Source organism: Theropithecus gelada, chromosome 15 (assembly GCF_003255815.1).
Source record: "Theropithecus gelada isolate Dixy chromosome 15, Tgel_1.0, whole genome shotgun sequence".
NCBI lineage: Eukaryota > Metazoa > Chordata > Mammalia > Primates > Cercopithecidae > Theropithecus > Theropithecus gelada.
The window spans coordinates 17301689-17321757 of record NC_037683.1 but is presented as its reverse complement, the minus strand read 5'-3'; positions in this window follow the sequence as shown (position 1 = coordinate 17321757).

Below are 20069 nucleotides of genomic sequence, written 5' to 3'. Positions count from 1 at the left end.
ACTTTGGGAGGCTGAGATGGGCGGATCATGAGGTCGGGAGATCGAGACCATCCTGGCGAACATGGTGAAACCTCGTCTCTAATAAAAATACAAGAAATTAGCCAGGCGTGGTGGCGGGCACCTGTAGTCCAGCTACTCAGGAGGCTTAGGCAGGAGAATGGCGTGAACCTGTTAGGTGGAGCTTGCAGTGAGCCGAGATTGCACCACTGCACTCCAGTCTGGGACACAGAGCAAGACTCCGTCTCAAAAAAAAAAAAAAAAAAAAAAACGAAAAAAAAGAGAATATGCTGGAAAAGGAATACCTTCTGATTAAAACTAGAAGGAAACTTTCTGTGCAACTGTTCTAGGTCACGTGAATTCCTCACACACAGTTAAGCTTCTGTTTTCATTGAGCTGTAATCTAACACTGTTTTAGGTTAGTCAGCTAAGGGATACTCGGGAGCACTTTGAGGCTTACGGTGAAAACGGAAATATCTTCATATAGATACTGGAGAGAAGATTTCTGAGGAGCTGCTTTGTGACTTGTGCATTCCACTCATAGAGTGAAACATTTCTTCTCATAGAGGAATGAGGAATCATGTTCAGAGTAAATGCTACCAGGGGATATTTGGGAATATATGGATGGCTATGGTGAAAAAGAAAGTATCCTCCAACAAAAACAGAAAAGAAGCATTCTCTGAAAATTCTTTGTGATAGATATGTCTATTCATCTCACATAGATGAAACTTTCATTCTATTACGCAGTTTTGAAACTCATCATGGAAGGATTCACGAAGGGACATTCAGGAGCACATTCAGGCCTGCGGGGATGTAGGAGATATCTTCAGATAAATACTGGAGAGAAGTTTTCTGAGAAACTGCTTTGTGATGTGTGCATTCCATTCAGGGAGTTATACCTCTTTTCTCGCAAGGCAGTGTTTGAACACTGTTTCTGTAAAACTGAAAATGTGATATTTTGCAGTGCATTGAAGACTATGGCAAAAAGTGAAACATCCTGAAATGAAACCCAGAAAGAAGCGTTCCAAGAAACTGCTCTGTGACGTGTGCATTCATTTCAGACACTTAAAGCTTACCCTATGTTGCCCAGTTTGGAAACTCTGTCTTTGAGGAACCTGGAAAGTTATATTAAGTGGCGTCGAGAGGCTTGTGGTGAGAAAGGAAAAGTCTTCCTATGAAAACTGGAGAGAACTTTTCTGAGCAACTGCTTTGTAATGTGTGTATTCATCTCATAGAGTTAAATCCTTCTTTTGATTGAGCAGTTTGAAATCACTGTTGTTGCGGAACCCGAGAAAGGACATTTTGAAATGCTCCTAAGAATAGGCTGACAAAGAAATACCCTCCGATAAAAACCTGAAGAAATCTTTCTGTGAAACTGCTCTACATCACATGAAGTCCACTCGCACTGTTAAGCTTCTGTTTTCATTGAGCAGTATTCTAACACTGTTTTAGGTTTGTCAGCTAAGGGACACTCAGGAGCACTTTGAGGCTTATGGTGAAAAGGAAAACATGTTCAGACAGATACTGGAGAGAAGATTTCCGAGGAACTGCTTTGTGACGTGTGCATTCCACTCACAGAGTTAAACTTTTCTTCTCACAGAGGATTAGGGAATACCAATTTTAGAAAAAGCTACCTGGGGACATTCGGGAGTATATGGATGTCTGTGGTGAAAAAAGAATTATCCTCAGACAAAAACTGGAAAGAAATTTTGAGTGAATTGTCTTGTGATAGATATGTCTATCCATCTCACATAGATAAAACTTTCTTTCTATTACGCATTTTTGAAAATGCATCATGGATGGATTCACGAAGGGGCATTCGGGAGCACATTCAGGCCTGCGGGGTAGTAGGAGATATCTTCAGATAAAAAGTGGAGAGATGGAGAGAAGCTTTCTGAGAAAGTGCTTTGTGATGAGCGCATTCCACTCAGGGAGTTAAACCTCTTTTCTCATAAGGCAGTGTTTGGACACTGTTCCTGTAAAAGTGAAAAAGTGATATTTTGCAGCGCATTGAGGATTAGGGCGAAAAGTGAAATATCCGGAAATAAAAACTGGAAAATAACGTTCCTAGAAACTATCCTCTGATGTTTGCATTCATTTCAGAGAGTTAAAGCTGACACTATATTTCCCAGTTTGGAGATCCTGTCTTTGAGGAATCTGGGAAGGGATATTAAGTAGCGCCCAGAGAGTTGTGGTGAGAAAGGAAATGTCTTCCAATGAAAACTGGAGAGAAGCTTTCAGAGCAACTGCTTTGTGATGTGTGTATTCATCTCATAGAGATAAATCATTCTTTGGATTGAGCAGTTTGAAATCACTGTTTCTGTGGAACCTTAGAAAGGACATTTGGGAATGCTCTTAAGAATATGCCAAAAAAGAAATACCCTCCGATAACAACCAGAATGAAACTTTCTGTGAAACTGCTCAAGGTCACATCAAGTCCACTGGCACATTTAAGCTTCTGTTTTCATTGAGCTGTATTCTAACACTGTTTTAGGTTAGTCAGCTAAGGTATACTCGGGAGCGCTTTGAGTCTTATGGTGAAAATGGAAATATCTTCAGATAGATACTGGAGAGAAGATTTCCGTGGAGCTGCTTTGTGACGAGTGCATTCCACTCAGTGTTGCACTTTTCTCCTCATAGACGCCTGGGGAATCCCGTTTGGAGAAATTGCTACCAGGGGACATTCGGGAGTATATGGACAGCTATGGTGGAAAAAAAGTGTCCTCAGACAAACACTTGATAGAAGCTTTCTGTGAAACTGCTTAAAGATAGATATGTCTATTCATCTCACATAGATAAAACTTTCTTTCTATTATGCAATTTTGAAACTGCATCATGCGTGGATTCACGAAAGGACATTCCTGAGCACATTCAGATCTGTGGGGAAATAGGAGATGTCTTCAGATAAAAACTGGAGAGAAGCTTTCTGAGAAACTGCTTTGTGATGTGTGCATTCCACTCAGGTAATTATACCTCTTTTTGTTTGAACACTGTTCCTGTAAAAGTGAAAAAGTGTTATTTTATAGCACATGGAAATCTGTGGTGAAAAGGGAAATGTCCTAAAATAAAACCCAGAAAGAAGCGTTCCAAGAAACTGCTCTGACGTGTGCACTCATTTCAGAGAGTTAAAGGTTACACTACGTTGCACAGTTTGTATACTCTGTCTTTGAGGAATCTTTGAAGGGATATTAAGTGGCGACCGGAGGCTTGTGGTGAGAAAACTAAACGTCTTCTGTAGAAAACTGGAGAGAAGTTTTAGGAGGAATTGCTTTTTGATGTGTGTATTCATCTCAAAGAGTTAAATCATTCTTTGCATTGAGCAGTTTGAAATCACTGTTTGTGTGGAACCTAAGAAAGGACGTTTGGGAACGCTCTTTAGAATAAGCTGAAAAAGTAATACCCTCCGATAATTATCAGAAGGAAAGTTTTGGTAAAACTGCAATAGGTCCCATGAATTCCTCTCGCACAGTTAAGATTCTATTTTCATTGAGAACTCCTCTAACACTGTTTTATGTTAGTTAGCTAAGGGATACTCAAGAGCGCTTTCTGGCTTATGGTGAAAATGGAAATATCTTCAGATACATACTGGAGAGAAGATTTCCGAGGAGCTGCTTTGTAACGTGTGCATTCCACTCGCAGAGTTATACTTTTTTTCTCATTGGGGATTGGGGAATCCTCTTTGGAGAAAAAGCAACCAGGGGACATTCGGGAGTATATGGACGGCTATGTTGAAAAAGGAATTGTCCTCAGACAAACATTTGAAAGAAGCTTTCTGTGAAACTGCTTTGTGATAGATATGTGCATTTATCTCACACAGATAAAACGTTCTTTCTATTATGCAGTTTTGAAATGGCGTCATGGACGGATTCACGAAGGGATATTCGGTAGCACATTGATGCCTTTGGGGAAATAGGAGATGTCTTCAGATAAAAACTGGAGAGAAGCTTTCTGAGCAACTGCTTTGTGATGTGTGCATTGCACACAGGTAGTTATACCTCTTTTCTCATAAGGCAGTGTTTGAACCTTGTTTTTGTAAAAGTGAAAAAGTGATATTTTGTTGTGCGTTGAAGTCTATGACAAAAAGTGAAATATTCTGTAATAAAACCCAGAAAGAAGCGTTCCATGAAACAACTCTCTGAGGTTTGCATTCATTTCAGAGAGCTAAAATTTACTCTACTTTTCCCAGTTTGGATACTCTGTCTTTGCAGAATCTTTGAAGGGATATTAAGTGGCGACCAGAGGCTTGTGGTGAGAAAGGAAACGTTTTCCGTTGAAAACTGGAGAGAAGCTTTTGGAACAACTGCTTTGTGATTTGTGTATTGATCTCATAGAATTAAATCATTCTTTAGTTTGAGCCGTTTGAAATCACTGTTTTTGTGGAACCTGAGAAAGGACATTTGGGAACGCTTTTAAGAATATGCTGAAAAAGAAAAACCCTCCAATGAAAACCAGAAGCAAACTTTCTGTGAAACTGCTCTAGGTCAGGTGAATTCCACTCGCAGAGTTAAGCTTCTGTTTTCATTGAGAAGTATTCTAACACTGTTTTAGGTTAGGAAGCTAAGGGATATTTGGGAGTGCTTTGAGGGTTACAGTGAAAACGCAAATATCTTCAGATGGATACTGGAGAGAGGCTTTCCTAGGAGCTGTTTGTGACGTGTGCATTCCACTCACAGAGTTATCCCTTTCTTCTCCTAGAGGATTGGGGAATCCCGTTTGGAGAAAATACTACAAGGGGACATTTGGGAGTATTTGGACGGCTATGCTGAAAAAGGATGTATCCTCAGACAAATATTGCAGAGAAGCTTTCTGTGAAACTGCTTTGTGATAGATATGTTTGTTCATCTCACATTGTTAAAACTTTCTATCTATTACACATTTTTGAAACTGCGTCATGGAAGGATTCACGAAGGGACATTCGGGAGCACATTCAGACCTGTGGTGAAATAGGAATAATCTTCAGATAATAATTGGAGAGAAACTTTCTGTGAAAGTGCTTTGTGATTGTGCATTCCAGTGAGGGAGTTTTACCTCTTTTGTCATAAGGCAGTGTTTGGACACTGTTCCTTCAAAACTGAAAAAGTGATATTTTGCAGTTCATTGAAGACTATGGTGAAATGTGAAATATCCTGAAATAAAACCCAGAAAGAAGCGTTCCAAGAAACTGCTCTCTGACGTGTGCATTCATTTCAGAGAGTTAAAGCTTATATTACATAGCACGGTTTGGAACTCTGTCTTTGAGGAATCTGGGAAGGGTTATTAAGTGGTGCCTGTAGGCTTGTGGTGAGAAAGGAAATGTCTTCCAAAGAAAACTGGAGAAAAGCTTTTGGTGCAACTGTTTGGTGAAGTCTGTATTCTTCTAATAGAGTTAAATAATTATTTGGATTGAGCAGTTTGAAATCACTGTTTCTGTGGAACCTAAGAATGGACATGTGGGAACACTCTCTAGAATACTCTGAAAAAGAAATACTCTCCAATAAAAACCAGAAGGAAACACTCTGTGAAACTGCTCTAGGTGACGTGAATTCCACTCGCACAGGTAAGCTTCTGTTTTCACTGAGTAGTATTCTAACACTCTTTTAGGTTAGTCAGCTAAGGGATACTCGGGAGCGCTTTGAGGATTACAGTGAAAATGGAAATATCTTGAGATTGATACTGGAGAGAATATTTCCCAGGGGCTGCTTTGTGATGTGTGCATTCCTCTCACAGAGTTATACCTTTCTTCTCATAGAGGATTGGGTAATCTCTTTTGGAGAAAATGCTACCAGTGGACAATCCTGAGTATATGGATGGCTATGGTGAAAAAGGAAGTATTTTCAGACAAAAACTGGAAAGAAGCTTTCTATAAAACTGCTTTGTGATAGATATGTCTATTCATCTCACATATATGAAACTTTCTTTCATTATGCAGATTTGAAACTGCTTAATGCCCGGATTCAAGAAGGGACATTTGGAGGGACATTCAGGCCTGTGAGGAAACTGGAAATATCTTCTGATAAATACTGGAGGGAAACTTTCTGAGAAACTGCTTTGTGACATGTGTATTACACTCACAGAGTTATACTTTTATTCTCATAGATGATTGGGGAATCCCGTTTGGAAAAAACGCTACCACTGGACCTTCGAGAATATATGGATGACTACGGTGAAAAAGGAATTATCCTCAGACAAAAACTGGAAAGAATCTTTCAGTGAAACTGCTTTGTGATAGATATGTCTATTCATCTCACATAAATAAAACTTTCTTTCCATTACGCACTTTTGAAATGGAGTCATGGATGGTTTCGCAAAGGGACACAGGCCTGTGGGGAAATAGGAAATATCTTCAGTAAAAACTGGAGAGAAGCTTTCTGAGAAACTGCTTTGTGATGTGTGCATTCCCCTCAGGGAGTTATAATTTATGAGAAAAGAGGTATATACTTATGAGTGTAATTTCAGAAAGTTAAAGCTTACACTATATTGCCCAGTTTGGAAACTCTGTCTTTGAGGAATCTGTGAAGGGATATTAAGTGACGCCGAGAGGATTGTGGTAGGAAAGGAAACATCTTCCGATGAAAACTGGAGAGATACTTTCGGAGTAACTGATTTGTGATGTGTGTATTCACCTCATAGAGTTAAATCATTCTTTGGATTGAGCAGTTTAAAATCACTGTTTCTGTGGAACGTGTGAAAGGATATTTGGGAACGTTATTAAGAATAGGCTGAAAAAAAAATGCCCTCCGATAAAAATCAGAAGGATACTTTCTGAGAAACTGCTCTATGTCACGTGAGGTCCACTCACACAGTGAAGCTTCTGTTTTCATTGTGCAGTATTCTAACACTCTTTTAGGTTAGTCAGCCAAGGGATAATCGGGAGCATTTTGAGGCTTATGGTGAAAATGGAAACATCTTCAGATAGATACTGGAGAGAAGGTTTTGGAGGAGTTGCTTTGTGAAGTGTGCATTCCACTCACAGAATTGTACTTTTTTCTCATAGAAAACTGGGGAATCCCATTTAGAGAAAAAGTTAACAAATGACATTCGGGAGTATATGGACTGCTATGTTGAAAAAGGAAATATCTTCTGACAAAACTGGAAAGAAGCTTTCTGTGAAACTGCTTTGAGATAGATATGTCTATTCATCTCACATAGATAAAACTTTCTTTCTATTACAAAGTTTTGAAACGGTGTCATGGACGGATTCTCAAACGGACATTTGGGAGCACATTCAGGTCTGTGGAGAAATAGGAAATATCTCCAGATAAATACTGGAGAGAAACTTTCTGAAAAAATGCTTTTTGATGTATGCATTCCACTCAGGGAGTTATACGTCTTTTCTAATAAGGCAGTGTTTGAACACTGCTCCTGTAAAACTGAAAAAGTGTTATTTTGCAGCGCTTTGAAGACTATGGCAAAAAGTGAAATATCCGGAAATGAAACCCAGAAAGAACCTTTCCAAGAAATTGGTCTCTGACGTGTGCATTCATTTCCGAGAGTTAAAGTTACACTACTTTGTCCAGTTTGGAAACTCTGTCTTTGAGGAATCTGTGAAGGGATATTAAGTGGCACCCAGAGACTTGTGGTGAGAAAGGAAACATCTTCCAATGAAAACTGGAGAGAAGCTTTCAGAGCAACTGCTCCGTGATGTGAGTATTCATCTCATAGATTTAAATCATTCTTTGGATATAGAAGTTTGAAATCACTCTTTCTGGGGATCCTGAGAAAGGTCATTTGGGAACGCACTTAAGAATATGCTGAAAAAGTAATACCCTCCGATAAAACTGAGAAGGAAACTTTCTGTGAAACTGCTCTACTTCATGTGAAGTCCACTCACACAGTTCAGCTTCTGTTTCCATTGAGCAGTATCCTAACACTGTTTTAGGTTAATCAACTAAGGGATAAGCGGGAGCACTATGAGGCTTCCAGTGAAAACGGAAATATCTTCAGATAGATACTGGAGAGAAGATTTCCGAGGAGCTGCTTTGTGACGTGTGAATTCCACTCACAGAGTTATACCTTTCTTCTCATAGATGATTGAGGAATTCCATTTAGAGAATACGCTACCAGGAGATATTCAGGAGTTTATGGATGGCTATGGTGAGAAAGGAAATATTCTCAGACAAAAACTGGAAAAAAGCTTTCTGTGAAACTGCTTTGTGATAGATGTGTCTATTCATATCACATAGATAAAGTTTCTTTCTATAACGCAATTTTGAAACTGTGTCATGGACAGATTCATGAAACGGAGATTCAGGAGCACATTCAGGCCTGTGGGGAAACAGGAAATATCTCCAGATAGAAACTGGAGGGAAACTTTCTGAGAAACTGCTTTGTGATGTGTGCATTCCACTCAGGGAGTTATACCTGTTTTCTCATAAGGCAGTGTTTGAACACTGTTCCTGTAAAACTGAAAAAGTGATATTTTGCAGCGCATTGAAGACTATGACGAAAAGTGAAATATCTAGCAATACAACCCAGAAAGAAGCGTTAAAAGAAACTGCTCTCTGATGTGTGCATTAATTTCAGAGACTTAAAGCTTACACTACGTTGCCCAGTTTGGAAACTCTCTCTTTGAGGAATCTGGGAAGGGTTAGTATGTGGTGCCTGGAGGGTTTTGGTGAGAAAGGAAAACTCTATCCAATTCAAATTGGAGAGAAGATTTTGGAGTAAATACTTTGTGATGTGTGTACTCATCATAGAGATAAATCATTCTTTGGATTGAGCATTTTGAAATCACTGTTTATGTGGAACCTGAGAAAGGATATTTGGGAACGCTCTTAAGAATATGCTGAAAAAGAAATACACTCCGATGAAAACCAGAAGGAAACTTTCTGTGAAACTGCTCTAGGTCACGTGAATTCCACTCACACAGTAAAGATTCTGTGTTCATTGAACAATATTCTAACACTGTTTTGGTTTAGTCTGCGAAGTGATATTCGGGAGTCCCTTGAGGCTTATGGTGAAAATGGAAATAGCTTCAGATTAAAACTGGAGAGAAGATTTCTGAGGAGCTGCTTTGTGACGTGTGCATTCCACTAACAGAGTAATACTTTCCTTCTCCTAGAGGATCGGGGAATCCCATTTGCAGTAAATGCTACCAGGGAATATTCGGGAGTATATGCATGGCTACGGTGAAATTGGAAATATCCTCAGACAAAAACTGGAAAGAAAATTTCTGTGAAACTGCTTTGTGATAAATACGTCTATTAATCTCACATAGATAAAACTTTCTTTCTACTACACAGTCTTGAAACTGCATCATGGACAGATTCACGAAGAGATATTCGAGAGCACATTCAGGCCTGTGAGGAAATAGGAGATGTCTTCAGATAAAAACTGTATAGAAGCTTTCTGAGAAACTGCTTTGTGATGTGTGCATTCCACTCTTGGAGTTATACCTCTTTTCTCATAAGGCAGTGTTTGAACACTGTTCCTTCAAAACTGAAAAAGTGATATTTATAGGGCGTTGAAGGCTATGGTGAAAAGTGAAATATTATGAAATAAAACCCAGAAAGAAGTGTTCTAAGAAACTGCTCTCTGACTTGTGCATTCATTTCAGAGAGTTAAAGCTTATACTACGTTGCCCAGTTTGGAAACTCTGTCTTTGAGGAATCATTGAATGGATATTAAGTGGTGCCCAGAGGCTTGTGGTGAGAAAAGAACCGACTTCCATTGAAAACTGGAGAGAAACTTTAGGAGCAATTGCTTTGTAATGTGTGTATTCATCTCATAGAGTTAAATCATTCTTTTCATTGAGCAGTTTGAAATCACTGTTTCTGTGGAACCTGAAAAAGGACATCTGGGAATGCTCTTAAGAATATGCTGAGAAAGAAATACCCTCCAATAAAAACCAGAAGGAAGCTTTCTGTGAATCTGCTCTAGGTCTTGTGAAGTCCACTCACACAGTTAACCTTCACTTTTCATTGAGCAGTATTCTAACACTGTTTTAAGTTAATCAGCTAGAGTATATTCGAGAGCACTTTGAGGCTTACAGTGAAAATGGAATATCTTCAGAGAGATACTGGAGACAAAATTTCCGAGGAGCTGCTTTGGGACCTGTGCATTCCACTCACAGAGTTATACTTTTCTTCTCATAGAGGATTGGGGAATCCCGTTTGGAGAAAAGGCTACCAGGGGACATTCGGGAGTATATGGACGGCTATGGTGTAAAAGGAAATATCCTCAGACAAAAACTGGAAAGAAACTTTCTGTGAAACTGTTTAGTGATAAATATGTCCATTTATCTCACATTGATAAAAATTTCTTTCTATTACGCAGTTTTGAAAGTGCAACAAGGAGAGATTCGAGAAGGGAGATTCGGGAGCACATTCAGACTGGTGAGGAAACAAGAAATATCTCCAATAAAAAACTGGAGAGAAGTTTTCTGTGAAACTGCTCTGTGATGTGTGCATTCCAGTCAGGGAGTTATACCTCTTTTCTCGTAAGGCAGTGTTTGAACACTGTTCCTTTAAAACTGAAAAAGTGATATTTTGCAGCACGTTGAAGACTATGGTGAAAAGTGAAATATCCTGAAATAAAACTGAGAAAGAAGCATTCCAGGAAACTGCTCTCTGACATGTGCATTCATTTCAGAGACTTAAAGGTTACACTATGTGGCCCAATTTGGAAACTCTGTCTTTGAGGAATCTGTGAAGGGATATTAAGTGACACCAGGAGGCTTGTAGTGAGAAAGGAAACATCTTCCGATGAAAACTGGAGAGAAGCTTTGGGAGCTACTGCTTTGTGATGTGTGTATTCAACTCAGAGATTTAAATCATTCTTTGAATTGAGCAATTTGAAACCAATGTTTCTGTGGAATCTGAGAAAGGACATTTGGGAACGCTCTTAAGAATATGCTGAAAAAGAGATACTCTCCGATAAAAACCAGAAGGAAACTTTCTGTGAAACTGCTCTAAGTCACATGAATTACACTCGCCCAGTTAAGCTTCTGTTTTCATTGAGCACTATTCTAACACTGTTTTAAGTTAGTCAGCTAAGGGATACTCAGGAATGTTGAGGCTTATGGCGAAAATGGAAATGTCTTCAGATAGATACTGGAGAGAAGATTTCCGATGAGATGGTTTGTGATGTGTGCATTCCAACCACAGAGTTTTACTTTTCTTCTCATAGAGGATTGGGAAATCCCATTTGGAGAAAACGCTACCAGGAGATATTCAGGAGTATATGGATGGCTATGTTCAAAAAGGAAGTATCTTCAGACAAAAACTGGAAAGAAGCTTTCGTTGAAACTGCTTTGTGACAGATATGTCTATTCATCTCACATAGATAAAACTTTCTTTCTATTACGCATTTTTGAAACTGGGTCCATGGCGGATTCGCAAAGGGACTTTCAGCAGCACATTCAGGCCTGTGGGGAAAAAGGAGATATCTTCAGATAAAAACTGGAGAGACGCTTTCTGAGAAACTGCTCTGTGATGTGTGCATTCCACTGAAGTACTTAAACCTCTTTTCTCAGATGGCAGTGTTTGAACACTGTTCCTGTAAAACTGAAAAAGTGATATTTTGCAGTCCATTGAAGACTATGGCGTAAAGTGAAATATCCTGAAATAAAACCCAGAAAGAAGCATTAGAAGAAACTGCTCTCTGACATGTGCATTCATTTCAGAGAGTTAAAGCTTACACTATGTTGCCCAGTTTCAAAACTCGGTTTTTGAGGAATCTGTGAAGGGGTATTAAGTTATGCCCGGAGGCTGGTGGTAAGAAAGGAAACGTCTTCCAATGAAAACTGGAGAGAACCTTTCGGAGCCACTGCTTTGTGATGTGTGTATTCTTCTCATAGAGTTAAATCATTCTGTGGATAGAGAAGTTTGAAATCACTGTTTCTTTGTAACCTGAGAAAAAACATTTGAGAACGCTCTTAAGAATATGATGAAAAAGTAATATCTTCTGATATGAACCAGAAAGAAACTTTCTGTGAAACTGTTCTAGGTCACGTGAATTCTACTCGCACAGTCAAGCTTCTGTTTTCATTGAGCAGTATTTTAACATGTTTTAAGTTAGTCAGCTAAAGGATACTCGGGAGCTCTTTGAGGCCTATGGTGAAAACGGAAATATCTTCAGATAGATACTGGAGAGAAGATATTCCAGGAGCTGCTTTGTGACGTGTGCATTTCACTCACCGAGTTATACCTTTCTTCTCATAGAGGATTGGGGAATCCCGTTTCAAGAAAAAGCTACCAGGGGACAATTGGGAGAATATGGACGTCTATGGTGGAAAAGGAAGTATCCTTGCACCAAAACTGGAAAGAAGCTTTCTCTGAAACTACTTTGTGATTTATACGTCCATTCGTGTCACATAGATAAAGCTTTCTTTCTATTACAAAGCTTTGAGACTGCGTCATGGTCGGATTCACGAAGGGACTTTCAGAAGCACATTCAGGCCAGTGCTGAAATAGGAGATATCTTCAGACAAAAACTGGAGAGAAGCTTTCTGAGAAACGGCTTTGTGTTGTGTGCATTCCACTCAGGGAATTATACCTCTTTTCTCATAAGGCAGTGTTTGAACACTGTTCCTATAAAACAGGAACAGTGATATTTTGCAGTGCATTGAGGACTATGTTGAATAGTGAAATATCCTGAAATGAAACCCAGAAAGAAATGTTCCAAGAAACTGCTCTCAGACTTGTGCATTCAATTTCAGAGAGTTAAAGCTTACACTACGTTGACCTATTTGGAAACTCTGTCTTTGAGGAATCTGTAAAGGGATATTTTTCGGTGCCTGTAGGCTTGTGGTGAGAAAGGAAACGCTTTCCGATGAAGACTGGAGAGAAGCTTTCAGAGCAACTGCTTTGTGATGTGAGTATTCATCTCATAGAGTTAAATCATTCTTTGAATTGAGCAGTTTGAAATCACTGGTTCTGTGGAACCTGAGGAAGGACATATTTGAAGTCTCTTAAGAATATGCTGAAAAAGAAATACTCTCCGATAAAAACCACAAGGATACTTTCTGTGACAGTGCTCTAGGTCATCTGAAGTCCACTCACACAGCTAAGCTTCAGTTTTCAATGAGATGTGTTCTAACACTGTTTTGGTTTAGTCAGCTAAGGGATACTTGGGAGCACTTTCAAGTTTACGGTGAAAACGGAAATGTCTTCAGATAGATACTGGAGAGAAGCTTTTCAAGGAGCTGCTTTATGATGTGTGCATTCCAATCACAGAGTTATACTTTTCGTTTCATAGAGGATTCAGGAATTGCCTTTGGAGAGAAAGCCACCATGGGACATTTGGGAGTATATGGACGGCTATGATGAAAAAGGAAATATCCTCAGAAAAAACTGGAAAGAAAGTTTCTGTGAAAATGCTTTGTGATAGATATGTCTATTAATCTCACGTAGATAAAACTTTCTTTCTATTACGCTGTTTCAAAACCGCGTCACGGACGGATTCGTGAAGGGATATTCGGGAGCACATTCAGGCCTGTGGGGAATAGGAAATATCTTCAGATAAAAACTGGATAGAAGCTTTCTGAGAAAGTACTTTGTGATGTTTGCATTCCATTCTGGGTGATGTACCTCTTTTCTCATAAGGCAGTGTTCAAACACTATTCCTGTAAAACTGAAAATCTGATATTTTGCAGCACATTGAAGACTATGTTGAAAAGTGTATTATCCGGAAATAAAATTCAGAAAGAAGCATTCCAGGAAACTTCTCTCTGACGAGTGCATTCATTTTATAGAATTAAAGCTGACACTACGTTGACCGGTTTGGAAAGTCTGTCTCTGACGAATCTGTGAAGTGATATTAAGTGGCGTACAGAGGCTTGTGGTGAGATAGGAAATGTCTTATGATGAAAACTGGAGAGAAGCTTTTGGAGCAACTGCTTTGTGATGTGTGTATTCATCTCATGGAATTAAATCATTCATTGGATTGGGGAGTTTGAAATCACTTTTTCTGTGGAACTGAGAATGGACATTTGGGAACACTCTTAAGAATATGCTGAAAAAGTAATACTCTCTGAAAAAAACCAGAAGGATACTTTCTGTAAAACTGCAGTAGGTCACATGAATTCCACTCACACAGTTAAGCTTCTGTTTTCATTGATCAGTATTCTAACACTGTTTTAGATTACTCAGCTAAGGGATACGTGGGAGCACTTTCAGGCTTATGGAGAAAATGGAAATATCTTCAGATATATACTGGAGAGAAGATTTCTGAGGAGTTGCTTTTTGACGTGTGCATTCCAATCACAGAGTTATACTTTTCTTCTCATAGAGAATTGGAGAATCCCGTTTGGAGAAAACGCGACCGGGGACATTCGGGAGAATATACATGGCTAAGATGAAAAACGAAATATCCTCAGACAAAAACTGGAAAGGTTTCTGTGAAAATGCTTTTGTGATAGATATGTCTATTCATCTCACAAAGATAAAACATTCTTTCTATTACGCAGTTTTGAAACTGCATCATTGATGGATTTGTGAAGGGACATTCGGGAGGACATTAAGGCCTGTGGGGAAATAGGAGATATTTGCAGATAAAAACTGGAAAGAAGCTTTCTGAGAAACTGCTTTGTGATGTGTGCATTCCACTCAGGGAGATATACTTCTTTTCTCATAAGGCAGTGTTTTTACACTGTTTCTGTAAAACTGAAAAAGTGATACTTTGCAGCACATTGAAGACTATGGCAAAAAGTGAAATATTCTGAAATAAAGCCCAGAAAGAAGCATTCCAAGAAATTGCTCTCTGACGTGTGCATTCATTTCAGAGAGTTAAAGCTTACACTATGTTTCCCCTTTTGGAAACACTATCTTTGAGTAATCTGTGAAGGGATATTTAGTGGCACCCGGAGGCTTGTAGTGAGAAAGGAAACGCCTTCTAATGAAAACTGGAGAGAGGATTTTGGAGCAACTGCTTTGTGATGTGTGTATTCATCTCATAAAGTTAAATCATTGTTTGGATTGAGCAGTTTGAAATCACTGTTTCTGTGGACCTGAGAAAGGACATTTGGGAACACTCTTAAGAATATGCTGAAAAAGTAATACCCTCGGATAAAAATCAGAGGGAAACTTTGTGTGAAACTGCTCTAGGTCACGTGAAATCCACTCACACATGTAAGTTTCTCTTTTCATTGAGCTGTATTCTAGCACTGTTTTGGGTTAGTCAGCTAAGGGATAGTCAGAATCGCTTTCAAGCTTATGGTGAAAAGGGAAATATCATCAAATAAATGCTAAAGAGAAGCTTTCTGAGGACCTGCTATGTGACGTGTGCATTCTAATCACAGAGTTATACTTTTTTTTCTCATAGACGATTGGGAAATCTTCGTTGGAGAAAAAGCTGCCAGAGGACATTCGGGAGTATACGGACAGCTATGGTGAAAAAGGATATATCCTCAGGCAAAAACTGGAAAGAAGGCTTCTGTTAAAATGCTTTGTAATAGATAAGTTTATTCATCTCACGTAGATAAAACTTTCTTTCTATTATGCAGTTTGGAAACTTCGTCATGGATGGATTCGTGAAGCGACATTTGGTAGCACATTCAGGCCTGTGGGAAAGCAGGAGATATCTTCAGATAAAAACTGGATAGAAGCTTTCTGAGAAACTGCTTTGTGATGTGTGCATTCCACTCAGGGAGTTATACCTCTTTTCTCATAAGGAAGTGTTTGAATACTGTTCCTGTACATCTGAAAAAGTGATATTTTGCAGTGCATTGAAGACTACGGCGAAAAGTGAAATATCCTGAAACAAAACTCACAAAGAAGCGTTCCAAGAAACTGCTCTCTGACGTGTGCATTCATTTCGGAGAGTTGAAGCTTACACTACGTTGCCCAGTTTGGAAATTCGGTCTTTGGAGAATCTGTGAAGTGATATTTAGTGGTGATTGCAGGCTTGCAGTGAGGAAGGAAACTTCTTCCTATGAAAACTGAAGAGAAGCTTTCAGAGCCACTGCTTTGTGATGTGTATATACATCTCATAGAGTTAAATCATTCTTTTGATTGAGCAGTTTGAAATCACTGTTTCTGTGGAACCTGAGATAGGACATTTGGGAACACTCTTAAGAATACACTGAAAAATTAATACCCTCTGATAAAACCAGAAGGAACATTCTTGAAACTGCTGTAGGTCACGTGAATTCCACTCACAGAGGTAAGCTTCTGTTTTCATTGAGAAGTGTTCTAACACTGTTTTAGGTTAGTCACCTAAGGGATAAATGGGAGCACATAGAGGCTTACAGTGAAAACGGAAAAATCTTCAGATAGATACTGGAGAGAAGATTTCCGAGGAGCTGCTTTGTGATGTGTGCATTAAACTCACAGAGTTATACTTTTCTTCTCATAGAGGATTGTGGAATCCCATTGGGAGAAAACGCTACCACAAGACATTCGGGAGTATATGGATGGCTATGGTGAAAAAGGAAGTATCCTCAGACAAATACTCGAAAGAAGCTTTCTCTAAAACTGCTTTGTGATAGATATGTCTATTCATCTCACCAGGATAAATCTTCCTTTCTATTATGCAGTTAGAAATTTCGTCATGGACGGATTCACGAAGGGACATTTGGGAGTACATTCAGGCTTCAGGGAAAATAGGAGATATCTTTAGATAAAAACTGGAGAGAAGCTTTCTGAGAAACTGTTGTGAGATGTGTATATTCCACTCAGGAAGTTATACCTCTTTTCTCATAAGGCAGTGTTTGGACACTGTTCCTATAAAACAGAAAAGGTGATATTTTGCAGTGCATTGAAGACTATGGCGAAAAGTGAAATATCCTGCAATAAAACCCAGAAAGAAGCGATAAAAGAAACTGCTCTCTGATGTGTGCATTCATTTCAGAGAGTTAAAGCTTACACTACGTTGACCAGTTTGGAAACTCTGTCTTTGAGGAATCTGGGAAGGGTTAGTATGTGGTGCCTGGAGGCTTGTGGTGAGAAAGGAAACGTCTTCCTATGAAAACTGAAGAGAAGCTTTGGGAGCTACTGCTTTCTGATGTGTGTATTCATCTCACAGATTTAAATCATTCTTTAGATTGAGCAGTTTGAAATCACTGTTTCTGTGGAACCTGAGAAAGGACATTTGGGAATGCTCTTAAGAATATGCTGAAAAAGAAACACCCTCCGATAAAAACTAGAAGGAAACATCTGTGAAACTGCTCTAGGTCACGTGAACTCCACTCACACAGTTAAGCTTCTGTTTTCATTGAGCAGTATTCTAACCCTGTTTTAGCTTAGCTAGCTAAGGGATTCTTGGGAACGCTTTGAGGCGTGCAGTGAAACGGAGATATCTTCAGATAGATACTGGAGAGACTCTTTCCTAGAAGCTGCATTGTGAAGTGTGCATTCCACTCACAGAATTATACTTTTCTTCCTATAGAGGATTGGGGAATCCCAGTTGGAGAAAAGGTTACCAGGGAACATTCAGTAGTATATGCACGGCTATGGTGAAAAAGGAAGTATCCTCAGACAAAAACTTGAAAGAAGCTTTCTGTGAAACTGCTTTGTGATAGATATGTCTATTCATTTCACATTGATGAAACTTTCTTTCATTATGCAGATTTCAAACTGCGTCATGGACGTATTCGCGAATTGACATTTGGAGGCACATTCAAGCCTGTGGGGAAATAGGAAATATCCCCAGATAAAAACTGGAGGGAAGCTTTATGTGAAAATGCTCTGTGATGTGTGCATTCCACTCATTGAGTTATACCACTTTTCTCATAAGACAGTGTTTGGACACTGTTACTGTAAAAATGAAAAAGTGATATTTTACAGCGCATTGAAGACTATGGCGAAAAATGAAATATCCTGAAATAAAACCCAGAAAGAAGCATTAAAAGAAACTGCTCTGTGACGCGTGCATTCATTTCCGATACTTAAAGCTTACACTACGTTGTTCATTTTGAAACTCGGTCTTTGAGGAATCTGGGAAGGGATATTAATTGGTGCCCGGAGGCCTGTGGTGAGAAAGGAAACGTCTTCCAATGAAAATTGGAGAGAAGTTTTTGGAGCACCTGCTTTGTGATGTGTGTACTCATCTCACAGAGTTAAATCATTCTTTGGATAGAGAAGGTTGTAATCACTGTTTCTGTGGAACCGGAGAAAGGACATTTGAGAACGCTTTTAAAAATATGCATAAAAAGTAATACCATCTGGTATAAACGAGAGAAAACATTCTGGGAAACTGCTCTAGGTCACGTGAATTCCACTCACACAGTTAAGCTTCTGTTTTCATTGAGCATTATTCTTTTTTTTTGTAAACATCAATTTAATTTAATTTCACAAATTTAAGACAGATCACATCTTAGAAATAAATATGCAGCATTGTGTGGCAGATGGTTTAGGAAAATTGATTAGGGAAATATCACTCATTTTAGCCATAATTAAATTGCAAACACTTTAAAAATCATATTAAATAAACTCCTGCAATATCAGCTACATGTAGTTACAAGAAGGATGTGCATAATAATTTATTCTTGTACATTTTTGAATATAGCTTACTAATATTTCTCTATTTGTCTAAATTGCCTGAGGTGCATTCTTACAATTCTTTTTTTTATCATTATTATACTTTCAGTTCTAGGTTACATGTGCATAACGTGCAGCTTTGTCACATATTTATACTTGTGCCATGTTGGCATGCTGCACTCATCAACTTGTCAGCACCCATCAACTCTTCTTTTACATCAGGTATAACTCCCAATGCAATCCCTTCCCCCCTCCTCCCCTCCCCATAATAGGCCCCAGTGTATGATGTTCCCCTTCCCGAGTCCAAGTGATCTTATTGTTCAGTTCCCACCTGTGAGTGAGAACATGTGGTGTTTGGTGTTCTGTTCTTGTGATACTTTGCTGAGAATGATGGTTTCCAGCTGCATCCATGTCCCTACAAAGGACACAAACTCATCCTTTTTTATGGCTGCATAGTATTCCATGTGTATATGTGCCACATTTTCTTAATCCAGTCTGTCACTGATGAACATTTGGGTTGATTCCAAGTCTTTGCTATTGAGAATTGTGCCACAATAAACATAAGTGTTCATGTGTCTTTATAGCAGCATGATTTATAATCCTTTAGGTATATACCCAGTAATGGGATGGCTGAGTCATATGGTACTTCTAGTTCTAGATCCTTAAGGAATCGCCATAGTGTTTTCCATAATGGTTGAACTAGTTTACAATCCCACCAACAGTGTAAAAGTGTTCCTATTTCTCCACATCCTCTCCAGCACCTGTTGTTTCCTGACTTTTTGATGATTGCCATTCTAACTGGTGTGAGATGTTATCTCATTGTGGTTTTGATTTGCATTTCCCTGATGGCCAGTGATGATGAGCATTTTTTCATGTGTCTGTTGGCTGTGTGAATGCCTTCTTTTGAGAACTGTCTGTTCATATCCTTTGCCCACGTTTTGATGGGGTTGTTTGTTTTTTTCTTGTAGATTTGTTTGAGTTCTTTGTAGGTTCTGGATATTAGCCCTTTGTCAGATGAGTAGATTGCAAAAATTTTCTCCCATTCTGTAGGTTGCCTGTTCACTCTGATGGTAGTTTCTTTTGCTGTGCAGAAGCTCTTTAGTTTAAGTAGATCCCATTTGTCAAGTTTGGCTTTTGCTGCCATTGCTTTTGGTTGTTTTAGACATGAAGTCCTTGCCCATGCCTATGTCCTGAATGGTATTACCTAGGTTTTCTTCTAGGGTTTTTATGGTATTAGGTCTAACATTTAAGTCTCTAATCCATCTTGAACTAATTTTCGTATAAGGAGTAAGGAAAGGATCCAGTTTCAGCTTTCTACTTATGGCTAGCCAATTTTCCCAACACCATTTATTAAATAGGGAATCCTTTCCCCATTTCTTGTTTCTCTCAGGTTTGTCAAAGATCAGATGGCTGTAGATGTGAGGTATTATTTCTGAGGGCTCTGTTCCGTTCCATTGGTCTATATTTCTGTTTTGGTACCAGTACCATGCTGTTTTGGTTACTGTAGCCTTGTAGTATAGTTTGAAGTCAGGTAGCGTGATGCCTCCAGCATTTGTTCTTTTGACTTAGAATTGTCTTGGCAATGTGGGCTCTTTTTTGGTTCCATATGAACTTTAAAGCAGTTTTTTCCAATTCTGTGAAGAAACTCATTAGTAGCTTGATGGGGATGGCATTGAA